Here is a 12,209-nt window from a genome sequence, read left to right on the forward strand (position 1 = left end):
GATAAAACTCTTTTCAAATACTTTGGCTGTGTGTGTGACAGGATGGGGAGCGTCTCTGGCTCTCAGGAGGGTTAGATAGTGCCCTATATATGTTAAAGCAGAAGTGATGTCGGGACAGGTATTAAGAGTGCTTTCTTAAGCTTGCATAAAATGTTTAAACATGTAAGTCACGGCTGAAGCGACACAGGCCTGGTACCTGCATAATGGAAGTGTGCTAAACTCACAAACTCAAACTCATACAAAAGCATGACTAGCTCCCATTTTAGCTCAAAAAGCTCCAACTAATGTGCAAAAGATGGAAAACACTGCAAAAAATGTATATATTTGTCAGTATTTGTATTAAGTAAAAAAAAAAATAAAAAAAAATCTCCCAAAAAGAAAATATTGTTCTCTGTAAACTAATATTTAAATATCTTTTTTCACCCTATTACCACGTTCTTTTTTTATTATTTTTCTTTTTTCAAAGAATAAAAAATTATATTTTCTTAGAGTCTCTTATTCTCACTAGGGCTGCACCTATTTGATAAAAATAGTACAGTAAAACAGTAATATTACGTATTTAAAATAACATATCCTCAACAATGCTGAATTAAAAAACGTTTGAATTGAAGTGCATGCTTGAAAAAAAATAAAAATAAAATAAAATATGTATTCGCTCTAAACAGGTCATACTGTATATGAAACAGTTTTTCTGCACAAATATATACACACACACAGGAAAACAATAGCATATGGATAATTTTTTTTACACTATAAAGCACAGCACTAGAAACAACAAGGATGTAGAAAACATGAGCTGATGTTTTTTATATAATGAAAATCGCTCAAGATACATGTGTCTGCCATTAGGTAAATGCGATGCTAATTTGGCAAAATGCTCTGACAGGATCCGTGTCTGTGTGGCTGCAGTGACCGTCAAAGGCCAGCAGGTGTCTCTCTCTCTCTCACACACTGCACTCCTGCCACCCTGACCACCAGCACCACCACAAATAACTGCTGAGTGTTTCTTTAAGCCTTTACAAGCGCTACAAATCCTCTGCTCCAACCCACTAACAGGGAACGCTCAAACCAGAGGCTCGCCTGTCTGACCTTGTGGCTATTGATTAAGCATTTCCCTCCTTACCCCTCTGTCACTCTCACCTCCAGCTACCAGCAGTGAGAGCACGAGAGGGGGTGGGGGGGGGGGGGGTGCTCTCACTCTCCTCCTCCTCCTCCTGGTGAGACGGCTTTTGTTTGGTGTGCAAACTCTAATCTATGGGCTTCAAGAGGGCGATGATGACATGAAAACATCTTTACAGCAGCAGCTGAACATCCTGATCTATGACGTCAAAGAGCCGTCCAAAGCTTGATCAAGCAGCTTGATCACGCATCCCCCTCTCTCTCTCTCTCTCTGTCAGTCTCTCACCCCTCAGGCAATGAAGGCTGGAAAAACACCAGTTATATAACACACCAACTACCTCAATGAAAACAAACTCTTGTTCTCATTATTCAAAGAGAAGCACAAGCTGGCCATGGAGTCATTCCAAACGAAAAGTTTAAAGTCAGACACTTGGCCATGCTGGAAGAATTTCACAGTATTTAACTGCTCTTGGACCCATCTAACTCAAATCACATTTCTTTATATAAAATAAGAATTATTAAGATGAAATGCCCATTATGTTTCTTATTAGCTGAATAAATAATAAAATATGATCTTGTATGTGTTTCTGTGTGTGTGTGGTGTTTATTTTGCCTTTAGTTCAACATATCTCCAAAACTGCACTCTTATTCTTAAAACATGCTACAAAAAATTATTTGACAAGTGTGAATAACAAAAATATTGATAAAAAATATTGCGCACACTAATCACTTAATTATTTTTTAATGAACCAACATCTGTTTCATAAAGCACAGTATTTTATGGAATTTACACCATCTCACCTTAAAGAAAAATGACATGAGATGACATGAGGTTGATATCCAGGTTTTTTTTTTTTTTTTTTTTTATTAAAAAAAATATATATATATAGAACTTAAACTACAAAAAACAGTAGGATAAATTATATGAGATGAACAAGACTAGACATAATTCATATCGTCAGAACAAAAACAAGGGAGTGAAGTATAAAAAACACAGTGGAAGGCCGTTGTTTAATCTTATGAAAGGTGGGGTCAGACAAAGGGCTGAGAGAGAGAAGGAGAGAAAGAGAGAACTAAGTTTGTGCAGGGAGAATTATCTCTTCATAATCAGACACACACTGCATGAGCGAGTTCTGCATTTCCACTCACGCTTGACTCCCTTTTCAAAGGCAGCTCTCTATAAATACCATCAGTCGCTCTCTTGGGTTACGGACAGGGATTGAGAGACTGATACCAGCCTGGAACACAATTAAAGAAAAATGCCAAGCTTAAAAGACTGATCATAATTACAGCTCATGCACAGATCAGACCAAGAGATCTTTTCAAAACAACTCGACTCGTTCATGTGGCGTAAACTTCTCATTCGCCAGGACAATCGTTTCACAACTCAATCAGCATTCAATCTTTTCAACCTCAATCTAGCCAAGAGCTGCCCACTTTTAGGAAAGATCTGTCTGAATGAGATGTCAAATCACCAATCAGAGCTGATCTTGAAGTCATTAAAGAGACAGAATACCCCAAATGCAAATTGTCACAATTAAACCTTATATTGTTTGCAGAACTCAAAAGAACATATTTTGAAGAATGTTGATAACAAAATTTGACAACTTTCCTCAAAGTATCTTCTTTTAGGTTCTGTAGTAAAAATATGGAAGACTATACACTTCAGCTCCTTCTATTAGATATTTTAACATTTCCCAAAGATTTGCTGTCTCTCATCTGTCAGACTAATTTAGTTATTAGTTCTTCATTGAAAACAGCTCATAAAACTCATGTTCATTTCCAGGTGGGCTGGTGCACTCTTGACTTTAGGAAAGCTGCGTGGCACCAGCCAATCAGATCGGAACTGGCCATCTCGGCCAGGTGCACAAAATGCCTCAGGCGGTCAGTGCACGGACTGTGGGCGGTCTGTGGGTGGAACTTTTGGGACTCACTTTCAGCTTGGCTGATCAGAGTGCAGTCATACTAAAGACCAGACATAGGGAAGTGTCTCAGCACCTGTCGGTGTGACCACCACGGCTGAGTGGCAAAGAGGCAAGGGTCCACAACAAGTGCATCCCCGTTTGGTGCCACATTCTGCTGTCTTATCAGTTCAGTCACAACCAACTAACTATTGGACACTTAGACTACCAATCAAAAGTTTGGGGTTGATTAGATTTAAAAAAAAATGTTATGTGTTTCTTAAGCTCACTAAGGCCACATTTATTTGATCAGAAATAATGTTACAATTTGTGAAATATTTGTTACAATTTAAAGCAATTGTTTTCCATTTTAATAGATTTGAAAATGTATTCCTGAATTTTCAGCAGCCATTACTCCATTTTCAGTTATCCTTCTGAAATCATTGTAATATGCTGGTGGGTTTCTGCTAAAGAAACACTTCATATTATTATCAAGTACATTTTTTATTAGTTAATATATTTTATTATTTTCTCTATAGACCGGATTTACAGCATTTACTTTTAAAACCTATAAAACTTTTTGAGAATTGCTTTGCATGAAATTCAATTCAGTTCAATTCAATTTCCACTGTATATCAAAAGTACAAATAAACTCAATAAACAATAAATTTTCAGCAAACTCCAAAACCTTATATGTAGATAAAACCCGAAAACTGTGAGAAACATGCAAACAGGGAAAGACAAGCAAGCAAATAACTATATTGTTGGTGCTCTGAACCCATTTTGCGTGTGTGTGTGGCGAGGAGCAGTGAGCTGGACAGTGGCTCCTGCAGACAGCACAAGGCAGCATTTGTTATGTGAGTCCAGAAAGGCAGCGTAAAGGCTCTCCACTGCTCTCTATTGTCCTGACCTAAAATGTGTGGTAATCTCCTGAGCAGTCTCTCTAGCACCATATGTGTGTGTGCTGGCCTCCTCCTGCCCCCATCTCTCCTTTTTTCCCTCTCTTTCTCCCCATTCTCTCCTGCCACTCAGTGTGCCCCTCCTCCCTCGCTCTCTTTCTCTCCGGAACCCAGGCTGCGCGCTCCTTTAACAGGCTGGAGAATGGATTCATTTCATCTAATGTGGTTTGGTCTGAAGCAGAGCCACTCACCCTGAGCAAGAGGCTCCCCACTGCAGTCATGTGTTTTCATACAAGCCAATCAACACGGCCGCACCGGCTCACCATCTTCCCCCACCGTCGCCCTTCCTCTCTCTTCCTCTCACGCTCTCTATTTATTTCTTCCACTCACTCTACCTTCCTCTAACTCTCAAACAGACTCCCCCTTTCCGCTTTCCTCCCTCCCTTTCTGCAACCCCCTCCTTTTCTTCTTTACTCTTTACATCTGCCTGAGGCTTTCTGTTTCATTCTGGTCACAAGGCACTTAGCTACTGACTCGAGTCTGCTTTTCTGTCCCTTCAACTCTCACCTCACCTCATCCTCCACAATATCACAGTCCCCATCCTTCCAGCTCGCTTTAATTTGCTCTTTCTGTTCCTGTTTCTCTACCCGTCTCCGTCTCCGTCTCCCTCTCCCTCTCTCTCTCTCTCTCTCATTATTTGTTGGGATCCCTGCTGGAACAGAAGGTTGGTGTGGCCCATCTGTGAGCTGATGGGAGAGGGGAGGGCACATGTACAGACAAACCACCCCCACCAAAAACTCCCCTCAACTAACAGACTATTCTAATAAGTGGTCAGCCATTATATTTGTGACACTAGCCAATATGGTCTATTTTTAAAATTTGACCCTGGATCACAAAACCAGTCTTAATTCGCTGGGGCATATTTTTAGCAATAGCCAAAAAACACTGTATGGGTCAAAATCATCGATTTTTCTTTTATGATTAAAATCATGCTCCATAAAGATATTTTGTGAATTTCCTACTGCAACTATATCAAAACCTAATTTTTGATTAGTAATATGCATTGCTAAGAACTTCATTTGTACAACTTTTAAAGGTGATTTTCTCAGTATTTAGATTTTTTGCACGATCAGATTCCAGATATTTAAATAGTTTTGTCCTATTGTCCTATCATTACAAACCATACATCAAAGGAAAGCGTATGTATTCAGCTGTATTATAGCAATAATAATGATACAAACTAACAACTACAAGCTAACAACTCTTTTTAGTTTACACAATATAATTATTTAGTCGCCAAAAATATTTACTTGAAATTTCTAAATATTTTGTATTCATGGTTGAAGTGGGCTGCATTGATATCTTTCGATTTAGATGCAATTTTTGTTACAGTATGTGTATTTTTGCTTTGCTACCAGATAAATTATATATTTCCATATAACTATATGTAATTATTTACTGTCGTGTTCAGATGTCACTGACCAATATCAATATATTTTCTTTCAAAGGAAGTGAAAATACATAAAAAGCCATGTAAAATATACATAAATAATAACATCAATAAACTATAAATATTGTATAATCAAATCAAACAAAACAAATAAACAATACATTAAAAATATATCAAAAAGGTAAGTATTTAATTATTACTTTATTTTGTTTTATATAAATAATTGTTTATTATTGTTAGTGTGTTACACACACACACACACACACATATATATATATATATGTGTGTGTGTCAAAATTATACACAATTATTTAAAATAATTATACAATTCTTGGAACATATAAAATTCCAATGGAACATTGCTCAGTCAATTAAATTTGAGGACCGTACCTAGCTGTTGCATGACCTGAAAAATATCATAAACAACATGAATATGGAACTTTTTGTCATCAATGCAATATATCTCCTACATATATATTAGCCCTACCTATACAAAATACTAACAATTCAGCAACCACAGGTATTCTCATGAATGCTCACATCTGAAAACATTAAACACAGTGATTCTTCACATGCTGTATTTTTTCACAATTTCTTTACACCTCTGTAGAAGTGGAACGACCTCAGACGTTTTGACTTTGCCCTTGAGTAGCTAAATGAAAAGCACATCACTACCAGAGGGCGAGTATGGCCGCCCTGAAAATAATGTCAACCCAGCGTTTCCTGTGTGCAGGGAGCAAAATGGATCCTGGCCTCATACTGATCTGCTGCTGGGCCGCTGCACAGATAATATCCACTTTAATTTCTCACCTGAGGGGAAGTTCTCACAAGGGAGCTGCTGACGCCAGGCTGGGGATGTGACAGCCATTTTTCATCAGCTCACCGCATGATGCCAACACACAATAACCTTTTTCTACTAATCTGGGGTCAGTTTGGATTTGTTTTATTGTGTATTACTGTGGTTTATCGCTAAATTTTCCTCCTCAGTGGCCATTTAGACACCCTGAACTTCACTGCAAGGAAACAAGTACGACATCACTCTTTAAAATCAATTAATTACCCAATATAAAGAGAGTGATGAAGAAAATGAACTCTTTTAAACAGGCAACTATCCCTGCAGCTTGTGCACTTCCTAAAACAGGCAGCCAGTTTTGAAACTGTCCTCAGCTGTTTAACTATTTGATATTTGAGAGCATTAGGCGTCTATAAATATTGAACAGCAGTACGGTGCCAGGGGTCTCTACAATGGCAGGTATGTGTCACCAGATACCCTAGTACAGTCCCATCATTCCATGTATACGTTGGGGGGGGGGGGGGGGGGGGGGGCATTTGTGACCTGGCTCTCACTTCTGCGCTCATTCCTCGGCGTCTGCTCACTTCAGCTCTGATTCACTGCGCAGGGCAAGACCAGGGCTGAGAAAAACTCCAGCTATCTCAGATAAGAGCTCCCTGGGTCTGTGTGGCGCTCTGCCCGTCCAACCCGAGATGGCAACAAATCACTGTATGTGTAAATCACGATTTAACCCTTCGCTCTTATCAACACACTGCCCAGGATTGCCGAGCATGCCGTGTGTGTGTGTCTTTGTGAGGATAAGCAAAAGAATGTCCAGCATTCCTAACAATCTTCTCTCACCCTCCTCTGGCTCATCCTGAGATTCTCTCATTTGTCTGAGATCGCCAACTGCCAGGTCTGGACAGCCTTGTGTAAGTAAACCAGGACGTGTTTTCACCTCACAGTGGGTTAGAGTGGCAGGAGCAGTAAACCAGCTCAAATCCCCCGCTGCCTACATTCCTTCACTTCCTTTTGAATTATATGATGGACATAAAGTAGTGGTTCTCAAACTAGGCAGCTAAACAACTGAAATGAGGTGGAAACAATCAAAAAAACAAAAAACAACTGTTACAGTTTTAACCTATGTACAAGACAGCCCGCAAACTTTTGAACACTTTTACTAAGCCACAATTTTGTCAAAATACTGTTTTTCCATTACTTCACTGAAAATAATTGTTAAAAGGGTCATATGATGCTTTTTTTAAAGACCATTATTTTGTGTATTTGCTGTAATAGAATATGCTGACATACATTATTTTTCAAATACCGTACGTTATTGTAGGTCCTCTATTCCCCACCTCTCTCAAACGCATCGTTTTATACAAAGTCCCTCCTTCCGACAATCACAGTCTGCTCTGATTGGCCAACTGACCCAGTGCATTGTGATTGGCCGAACATCGCCAGCACTCGTCAGAAATCTAACGCCCCTTTCCATAATCGCGTGCTTTCTGAATAAATGTAAATACAGTTAATAATTTCCTTAGTTTTATCATCAGTTCAAGCTCGAAAGGGGAACAGAGTCACGTAACAGACAAAGCGATAAAACTCGTATGTGTTTGCAGTACACAAGCCACGGACGGTTAAGACCGCTGACTCCACTGTGTTACCCTCTCTCTCTCTCTCTCTCCATTACACACACACACACACACACACACACACACTTGCAAACACACATGACGTGCAAAACATTCGTTTGAACATTCAAAAGCAAATACTTCAACTAATAACAAAACATTCTTACAGTAGCAGTTTCAGGAGCACCAGCTTGATTGCTGCAAAGTCAGAATGACCTCTTCTCCTAGGTTCACGAAACAGTAGATTCCATAAAATGCATTGCTGTTCTGTTGTAAGTAATCTTAAAGATCCCTAAATGCATCTACTTTCAGAAGGCCAAATAAAGTGCTTTTGCTTTCGCCTATATACACACACAGCATCTCTCTGAAATGACTGCCTCAACACTATACGGTTACTGAAGCCACGCCTTCTTTCTTTGCAACATTTGGGCGGCATTACACAAATATTTTCACATAGCGACGTAGATATGTGGGGGCATGTTTGAGACGTTGAGATTTTTTTTTACTCTTCAAACAATTAATACAAAAGCAATAAAATAATACTAATTATATTTTAGTAAGTATTGTAAATATATAAATTGCCTAGGCCTATATACAAACGAAGGCTACGTTAATTTCTTAAAAAAAAAAAAAAACCTGCGACGTCATCTATGTTTACACTATTGGTTAACGGATGTCACACTATGGCCTGTGCGTTCGCTTTGTCTCATACTCTCATGCACTGTCAGAGTCAATGGTTCGCACTTGGTAATGATGGCTGCGACTGCAGTAAACAAAATGTTCGTGGTCACTGTTCAAAGTCATACGGGTTCGGGCACCATAATACATCTAAATAAATCAAAACAGCTCGACACCGCTTTAACTTGGCACAAAGTTCTGGAAAAACTGTGCCCAGATCTTTTCCTATCCCTTCTCCTGTCTAGTCTAACCTTGATCGTGTTGACTTTCACTATGTTCGAAAATCTTTTGCACGAATCGATTGGACCAACCAACACAAGTTTCGAAAACGAAAATAGGAAATTGATTTTAACGACCTTTTCTTGGAGCGCGTCCACGTTTTGTTTTTTGTTTTTTTTGGAACATGCGTCACACAGCAACAGCAGCTTCAGACACACGCATAACAGCAAATTATACTTCTGCACAATATTTCTCTTTTTACAAGAGAAATGTGAATTCTGCCGGTATTCAGACAGTCTCATGCATACAGATACTGATTCGGGCTAGAATCGCCGTATGCGATTTTTTGTTGTTGTTGAAATTTCTAATCGGAAACACAGCCATGTTGAAGCCTGCAGTAAATGTTTTGCATTGTTATGGCAGTCCACTCTGCTTATTGTTTTTCGAGAATGTTGCACTCCTGTTTGTCATAGTGCTCGAAACTTCACGCCAATAAATCATCAGAAATATTGGTCTTTACCAATACATTGAATCTTTACATTCGTCCAGCCTTTTGTCTGTGGATTTACCTATATTTGCCGTATAAAACGCATTTAGACATGCAAAATCGATTTTACAATCGATTCAATGAACACTTGTCTCAAAACAAACAGGATTTTTTTCACAAAAGTGAAAACCCAAGAAAGCAAAGTTAACGGTCTCTCATTTGTAGGTTGCATTGACACCTAGCAGTGGATGCAAGTGAAACAGTATAACAGTACCTCTTTTTTTTCTCTTCTCACCTGAAATTCATGCAATAAACATGTTTTGACAAAGATTTAAATTTGTTTGTGGTCTATATAACCTGCATCAAAATGAGGTTTGCAATTATGCGCCCGAAGGCACGGGTTGAAGACCCAGTCAGTGACGTCACAATATGCTAATTTTTTTAAATTCATACCTACGTAATCACAATCACCAAATTTTTTTTTTTTTTTTTTTTACATTGAAACTTGAAAAAAAAATATAGACCTACCTACCGACCTTTTTTTTTTTTTTTTTTTTTAACTGTTACTTCAAACCAAAATATTTTTAAGGAAGGCCTTATCATGGTTTTAATATTTTGTTGATCAAATAAATTCAGCCTTGGTGAGTGTATATATATATATACATATATATGTATATATATATATATATATATAAAACAGCAACACTCAACCAGTAAATAAAATCGTAATGAATTTGCGGTTTTGTTTTTCCTCTTAAATCTCTACAGACAATAGTTTGTCTATCACTGATATAAAGCCGAATCAAAATACACTAGTTCTACAATTGTTTCTGTATATTTTTCATTACTCCAGGCTGTGGTTATGAATGGATGGTCAGTAAGTCTTCAAAAATCAGGTCACAGTGAGACACATGATTGTGAATCTTATGTACTGTTCCCATCTAAAAATAGACCCTAATGCACATCAAGGCAAGGAAGCTACTGAGATTCTCTCAGAGCATAAAAGACGCCTTCAAATGGAGTCAGAAGCAGAATCGCATGAGATGAATGCTTGTCATGCGAAAGTTACAAAGATTTCATACATTTACATATCAATTTAGTTTTTTAAAAAGAGAAATCAAAACTTGGCATTAACATGGCAAGTGTTGGAAGTATACTACACCAATTTATAATTTCTGTGGAATCATTGAAAGAAACTGCGGTCTTTCATAAGGATGCATAAATCCTTAGATTTCTAATTTAGGTTGACAGCAGAGAGAAGGAATTCCAGGCCAGGCATTTTAGAACAGGAAAAAAGGAGTGTAATTTACGTTCCTGCACCGTTGGTAAAAGTGAATGGCTGTATTTCAGGCTGGGGGATGAGATATCAGGCTCTGTCTGTGAGCTCCAAAGAACAAAACCATGAGTGAGGAGTAGAGCTGACAGGCCGGTGTAAACTAAACCCTGCAGGCAGCAGACCAGCTTGGCTGTTGGTGGACACCTCAGGGGTCTTACTGCTGAATAGGTAAGCTGAGAAATTCCATGGCCTTCTGTTTCAGGCCTGCCCTAAAAGTGCTGAAACATCAGCAACTGTAGTCTACCACTGGGCTCTGGACTCTCGCTCAAAGATCGAAAGACAGAAGCTCTTTCCCCTATGTCAGAAGATCCAAAAATAATACACATTTCAACAAATGTGCCAGGTATCAGTGCTTTTTTAAATGTCTAATGTCAATACCTACAGAGAAAAGACTCAGAAAATAAGAAAATAATTAATTTGTCTCACTTATATTTCATGTATGCAAAAACTTTGTCTCTCTTTCTTTAAAAAACAAAAAAGGTGCATCCAAATGAAACCTAATTACAAAAAAGTGCATTATGTCGAAGACGTTTCCCATGATTTATACAGCAAAATCACAAGTGAGAAAAACAGCCACACGCTTGCATACTGTTCACAAGTGAGACTAGCGTTTCTCAAAAATCTCCAACATCTGACCTCCTGCTCAGCGGCTCCTGCTGTGCCAGAGTTTGCTTCTGTTTTATAAGACAAATCTAATTAGTGTGAAACTCCAATTAAAAGAAAATAATCTATTAGAGGCAAAAAATGTCTCCAGGAATAGAACTTGTCAATAACTCTGCTACTTGGTATTGGTTGGTTTAAAAAAATATGGTGATGAACCCAGCTGACTGAAAATACAGTGTTTCAATTATCTCACTCACTAATTAAACAGACTGATCAATGGCACAGCACTTACAGCTCATAGCTGCTCCACCTGTTTACAAGTGCACTATGTCTGGGGGCTAGAGAACTGAGTACAGCTGGTTAGAAAAGAGGTTTTACTGCTTAGAAAGCACTCAGATTGCACAGCCAAAGGGATCAATCTGAAATTGATTGACATCAAACTCACAATTAGCACATAATCTTCTGGCCAGGCCCTGTTCGCGCAAGCAGTGGTTGGCCCTGTTGGAAAAAAATTTAAATAAAATAAAATAAAAGCATAGTTGATCAACAACACAGATCAACCACCCTCACCAACAAGATCAGTATCATCAACTAACCTGTGAGAACATGCTACAACAGAAATCTTTTCTTTTTTACAACTTTGATATCAGGGCCGTGGATAAATGTTTAATCTGTATAATTACGGTTTTCTATAATATAATTTATTAAATATAATTCATAAATATATAATGTACACATAGAAAAAAATGTACATTAATGTGTGTATACACTTATCAATAAAATTATAAAATTAAATGCAATAGATATGGGTGATACAAATGCCTTTCTACCATAATGAAAACAAAAAAACATAGCCTCATTAAAAAGTAAATACAAATTAATAATAATAAAAAACAACGAAAATATTAACAATACACACACACACAACCCATATTTTAGTTCTCTCTCTCTCTCTCTATATATATATATATATCTTCAGTATTCCTGTGGAAGTATCTTCTGGCAAGAGAGAAATGCAGTACATGAACAAAACAGGGCTTGAGTGCTTTTGTCATCCGTACATGCCAGCAAAGACAGAAACGAGCACACAGAGGGTGGAGGCAAAGTGTCA

The 12,209-nt window shown here is 38.1% G+C and overlaps 1 protein-coding gene across 5 annotated transcripts in view; it reads right to left on the reverse strand.

The window, feature by feature from the left end:
• Nucleotides 1-12,209, reverse strand: part of LOC132156990 (zinc finger MIZ domain-containing protein 1-like) — a 129,334-nt gene that overhangs the window by 42,175 nt on the left and 74,950 nt on the right. The window contains exon 4 of one of the 5 annotated variants that reach the window (XM_059566089.1): nucleotides 11,544-11,596. The exons of the other annotated variants lie outside the window; for them this stretch is intronic. The gene's annotated coding sequence lies outside the window, so the exon portion shown is untranslated. The remainder of the gene's footprint in view (nucleotides 1-11,543; nucleotides 11,597-12,209) is intronic. 5 annotated transcript variants of the gene reach the window in all.

The sequence above is a fragment of the Carassius carassius genome, chromosome 14 (genome assembly GCF_963082965.1).
Source record: "Carassius carassius chromosome 14, fCarCar2.1, whole genome shotgun sequence".
Classification (NCBI taxonomy): Eukaryota; Metazoa; Chordata; class Actinopteri; order Cypriniformes; family Cyprinidae; genus Carassius; species Carassius carassius.